This window comes from Halyomorpha halys, unplaced genomic scaffold, assembly GCF_000696795.3.
Source record: "Halyomorpha halys isolate HHAL.00 unplaced genomic scaffold, Hhal_1.1 Scaffold1265.1, whole genome shotgun sequence".
Taxonomy (NCBI): domain Eukaryota; kingdom Metazoa; phylum Arthropoda; class Insecta; order Hemiptera; family Pentatomidae; genus Halyomorpha; species Halyomorpha halys.
The window spans coordinates 66,224-72,525 of record NW_027110971.1 but is presented as its reverse complement, the minus strand read 5'-3'; the positions used below and the strand labels follow the sequence as shown (position 1 = coordinate 72,525).

At 30.9% G+C, this 6,302-nt stretch overlaps 1 pseudogene; it reads right to left on the bottom strand.

Moving 5' to 3' along the window:
- Positions 1-1,960: 1,960 nt before the first annotated feature.
- On the bottom strand, positions 1,961-6,302 carry LOC106689032 (nucleosome assembly protein 1-like 1 pseudogene; annotated as a pseudogene).

The following is a 6,302-nucleotide window of genomic DNA, read 5'->3' as shown; positions in this document are numbered from 1 at the left end:
TTACACATTTTCCCCCAGCTTTTTATCGTTCCTCAAGCAAGCCTAATTTTTCCAATGTGTCAATTTTACAAATTTTTCTCTTCTTTCCTTTCTATCACTGATACAATCAAAGTTAAGTATAAAAGAATAGATATGGCCATATTAAATATAGTAAAAAAAAAAAATTACAAATACATATAATACCCAATAGGGACGTCTCCATTTACAATATATTAAAATAAAAAAACATACAATACAAATTAAAATAGAATAGGTAAAAAAAAGTTTTTGGTTTATACATCAACTTAATCAACTTTCAGAGCTCCATATCTTTAAAATCATCGAAAACACTAAACGCCTAATGGACATCATTTAAAGAAGGTAAATTTGCTAAAATATGAGCCCTAATAGAGGGCTCAACTATTTACAGTCAACAGTTCCCGAGAGATAGCTTTTTAAAAGGTAACATTTCATAAATATTACATTAAAAAATAAGTATTCAGTGAATAGAAATGTCTATTAATTATCATTCAAATTGATGTTAGATTAATGTACAATAGTCTAGTTCATGACATTTTTCTTCCTAAGAGAACTACTTTGAAACGAAACTACTTTTCATGATATTCGACAAAATAAACGCAAAAAATAAAGATTTCTAGCTGTTCGTTATGAAAAAATAAATATCAGGAACCATAAGAGTTACAGATGTCTGCCAGCAGTTCAATTTAAAACTATAAAGTAGTTTATAACATTTATCTTCGTAGGAATAGCAGTTTTTATGATATTTGAAAAAATAAATTCACAAAATGTCGATTCTAATTGTTCGGAAAGACCTTTTGGATTTCATATTACATATTATGGACACATTAGACCTATAGATGTAATAGCACTCAAATTAAAGCAAGTTTATTGTGCTCTAAAATAGTTTATGGCACGCATATTCGTAGGGGTGGTAGTTTTGACATGACATTTGCTAAAATAAATTGATTTTATCAAAATTTAATGTGAAAACTTCATATTCTTATACGAATATCATGAAAAGTACCTCTACGAAGATACATGTCATAAACTGCTTTCAAGTGCATTAAACTAGCTTTAATGAGTGCTGACAGACATCTATACGTATAATACGTTCTGAGATTTTATTTTTCATAAATCCAAAAAGTCTGTCCGAACATCTAGAAATCAATACTTGTCAAATACCATAAAAACTACTACCTCTACGAAGATACATGTCATAAACTGCTTTCAAGTGCATTAAACTAGCTTTAAACAGACATCTATACGTATAATACGTTCTGAGATTTTATTTTTCATAAATCCAAAAAGTCTGTCCGAACATTAAGAAATCAATACTTGTCAAATACCATAAAAACTACTACCTCTACGAAGATAAATGTCATGAACTGCTTTCAAGTGCATTAAACTAGCTTTAATATGAGTGCTCACAGACATCTATAGTATTATGTTGTAAGAACTATATGAAACATTAAAAAAGAATTTTAGAATTGTTTGGAACTACTTTACATAAGAATTTTTGTCATGAGGCCAGAAAACAATTAGAATATTGGTGCTAAATTCTTCTTTACATCTCCTTATAGACTTTTATTTCGTTATTTTTCCTAACACCATAATTCCATTAGGTATACCTATTATGGAGTATGAACTATATAAAAGATTAAATAATAATTTTAAATTCTTTTGGAACTACTTTACTGAAATTTTTACTTGATGGCTTCTCATATTTTTGCTCCGAGGCCTTCATTTGTATCATTTTCTCCTTATGTAAATGGATGAATGTTTTAGGTTAAGCCAAAAGTATAACATAAATAACATTTGAAATTAGGAGTTCTAAAATTGTAAATACAAATCTTACCTGTCCATTCATTATGAAATAATGAACTTAATTGAATGGACAATTAAAAGATTCTGAGTTAGGAAAAATGAAATGAAAAGTATTGTATAAAAAATATAGACAAGGTAGAGTACTACAGTTTATTGTAATAGCTATTACAATTTGGTCCGCTAAGATTGGGCAGCTACTCATCATCGGTCTCCCCTTCCCCGCTGCCCTCTTCCGAGTCTTGCTTTCCTTGCGATTCCCCTTCTTCCGACTCGTCTTCGTTGTCCCGACCCTCCTCATCTTCTTCCATTTCCTCCTCCGTCTCGATGTCCACAGCCTCACCAGTGTAGTATAGCACCGCGTGCGGAATTATTTTCTCCCTAATGAAGCTACCGATTTCGTAGTCGTTCTCCAACATCTCCTGGATCTCTTCTGTACCCTCCTGGTCTTCTTGTATCGTAGGCGGGGTAAAGAAGTTGAAGAAGGAGGAGTTCTGCACAGTCTTTATGATGGTCCTGACGGCTCCTCCAGACTTGTGTTTCTGCCGCTTCTGCACAGTCTTTACCGTCACGTTCATCCCCTTGTTCCAGTTGATTGTACACCCGGCCGCCCCGACTATCTCAGGACCCTCAAAGGTCCATGGACTCTCCGGGTCTGGGGCACACTTCATCTGGTACTCCTTCGTTAATACAGGATTGCTGAAGTACGGGTTCTGGGAGAAGTGGAAGTGAATGACGAAACCCATGCGCTCGTCGTCTCGGAGGGTGGAAGTTATGTCTACCAGATGGCGAAGGATCGGTTCGTCGTGGGACTGTATCATATCGTTCAAGATGTCTATGTTCTTGAAAACAGTGAGCCAGAATTCGGGGATGCCCGTGGCTCCGTCTTCGACAAGTTTGGTGATGGTAAGCTTACTTCTCAGCTCCTTGATGACAGGTTCCTCGTCGTCTGGGGTGTCGTAACCTTCGTTGAAGTCGCAGTCTTCATCCGTCGGTTCCACGGTTCCTTTGACAATGTTCTCCCTTCTCTGATATAACTGAGCGAACGCCTTGCTATACTTGCCTTCGAGCTTGTGAACGTCGCAGAAGAACTTGGCCTCCAGTTGAATGGTTTGAAATTGCAATTTCTTCAAGGCCTTGATCCTCTTGCGGATCGGTGTCGGTAGGATCTGATAGAGCGGGATGGGTCTCCTCGATAAATCCTCGTCCTCATTCTCATCGGCTTCTTTGTAGTCTTCGGTGGGCATTCTTCTTAACTACACTTTCCTGAAAATTAAAAATATAAACATGAAACTAGCAATAGTTCCCAGTCGAAACCATCACCGATCCAGTACTTTGGTCAAATGGAAAAATCCTATCTAGGTTTGTATCAATACTGTTTCAACAGTATTAAATGGACTATGTATTTTAAATCACTTTCAATCCTTTAAACATTCATATGACAATTAAAAACCCAAATAAATCGTTTAAAAACAAATCATATGGTGAAAAATAATAACCTTAACAGGTCTACTAATTATTGAGAATAATTAAAAAATCATTTCAAAGTGTATAATACATTAAATTTAACAATACTTATATACATAATTTCTTGCCCTTGACTATTCCGACACAATCTTATAGATGCTGTAACATAAATAATACGAACTATAGGTGGTTATCAGAAAAAACTTAATTGAGGAGGCATACATTAAATCTTTGATAATAAATAATTTATGCAAAGATTAGTTGGTATATCAAAGTATTTTAATAGTTTAGTGATGTCATAAAGAACAAATATTTAAAAAATAACGGTTTACAGAAAAAACGTAAGCCCATATCAAATATCGATCGATTTCACACTTTATATTAGCAAATGATAATATATTTGTTATATGATAGATGAATAGAATTTGTATATTTTACTATAAAACTAAATAGAACTGAAATTTTTATTAAAACGAAATTGTTTTTTTATTTACTAATAAATATGCCAATTTGTCAGGATACTTGTCTCGACTAAAACGAGCTGACACTGCGATCTAAGTAGAGGTATTATTATTGTAATAATCAAATTAAGAAATTTTTTGACTTGATTTTTAAAATAATATTTTGACTTCAATCGCTCAAGACATAGAAAAAGCCAACAGCGGTTTCTTGACCAATATGCCAAGGGTGTGATCTAGGAGTCACAGTTGTTTTTTCTTATAAACTACATGAATAATTGTGGATTCTGCAGCCTTCTAAGAAATTTTATAGTTTTATATTAAAGGTTTAGATTTTATCGGTGTTAATAATAATAGGAAAATACAATAATTTAGAAGATGAAAAAATCATGACAATTCTATTTGTTCCTTGAACTACCGGAGTATATGAAGCGTTCGCTCGTAAACCGTGGAACTGACGAAGTGAAATTTTTTACAATGTTAAAATGTTTGTTAATTACAATGTTTTATCTTCAACCAGGAGTCACTAACCATAAGTTGATATCAACATTACTCTCTATTAAAAATTTATAAAGTCATCCTTTACAAAACCGATGATGCTTAAAAATTCACAAACTATGTTTTACGGCCTGTCATCATCTTTAAGGATTAATAATGAATCTATGTTATAATTTTATATATTATTTATTTAAATCGCTCCTTAATGGTCAAAATGGGCTACATATTCAAATAAGTTCGAAAATTTCAAATATCGTACTTTTTGACTATGATGGAGATATCTTAACAGAAATATTACATAATACGTTCAGTTTAAATGTATTTAATTACATTAAGTTGAAAACTTTTCTCTTTGATTTGACAGTATTTTCCAACCGATGGTCCCCTAGAGATTCCAACAGCACATATTTTTGTGAGGATTTATTGTTAGAAATATTTTATTAATTATATTTTTTGATGTTAATGTGAAAGGTTTATTTATTCATAATGCACTTTTAAGAAACTTGATTTTCAAATATTTTACGAAGTAAGCAGGTCACAAAATGAAGAGAACCTTTTTTGTAAGAGTGGAAAATTAATTAATAAATTTATCAATATCACAAGAATTACATAAACTCACAGAATGACAAAAGTATCGATTGTTGAAATTAATGCGAATTTCAGCCCAATATTTGTGACGTCATTAGTATAGAGAGGACATAACATATAGGTTTCGCTTACACACGAGAAAATTGACACCTCAAAATGCAGTGCAGTATTTAATAAAAATAAATTTGAAATAAAGTAGCAAAATTTATGGAGAAAATATATTAAAATTCTTTTAAGTTTCAGGGCTCTAAAGGAAACTATATTTAAGTTCATTTTTCTATTTATTAAGCAAATTATAAAAAACCAAACTCTCACAACTCTTAAATGGCGACACCATAGTAATTTTCAACATTTATTCCTAATAATGCTAAATTAATAACGACATTTAATAATAATATCTGGAAAATGGAATGAATTGCAAAAATTTGAATAAATTTCAGTAGTTTTGATCTACATTATTTTATTTCTATTCATTTATGTTTTTTCTTTTCCTGATATATAACTTAAATTTTGTATAAACTATTATTTACCATATTTTTCTAATATAATAATAAAAAGTATTTAATTATAAAAACTCATAATAAGGATTTTTTTTAATAATCCTTAAAGATGATGTCAGGCCATAAAACATAGTTGTGAATTTTTAAGCATCATCGGTTTTGTAAAGGATGACTAAAAATTTTTAATAGAGAGTAATGTTGATATCAACTTATGGTTAGTGACTTCTGGTTGAACATAAAACATTGTAATTAACAAACATTTTAACATTGTAAAAGATTTCACTTCGTCAGTTCCACGGTTTACGAGCGAACGCTTCATATACTGCGGTAATTCAAAGAACAAATAGAATGTAATGATTTTTTCATTTTCTAAATTATTGTATTTTCCTATTATTATTAATTCTGATAAAAACTAAACCCACTATGGGGAAAATACTATGGCAATATTACTTTCTTTACACACAGTGATATTAAAAAAAGTTTTACATCTTTCCAATAAGGAAAATACTTAGGAATAGTTAACCTTGTTTATAACCTTAACATATTTTGTAACACCTATTTATTAAATACAAACTTATTTTAAGATAAGTTTCTACATCTACAAAGAAGACTTTGTAGCACACAAAATACTAATACATTATAAAAATATGAATTGATTAACACACTATTCAAATTGCTTACAAAGTATAAAATAATTGAGAAACATTCAAGTAAATATTAAAAAGAAAAAACTGTTATTGACTTTTTTTTAATATATTAAATACGCTTTTAGAAGTAAAAAATAATGCGTACGTACCTTTGATTCTGAATATGTGAAATCTACTAAACAAAAATGATGGTTAATTGTTCCTTTTGACTGTATTTCACTTTTAAACAACAGCACACGCTTGTTCTACCTCAAAATCGGCATGATAGGTTACGATTGGTTTCTCTTACAGGCTGACCAACATCTAGAACTGTATTGTTACAA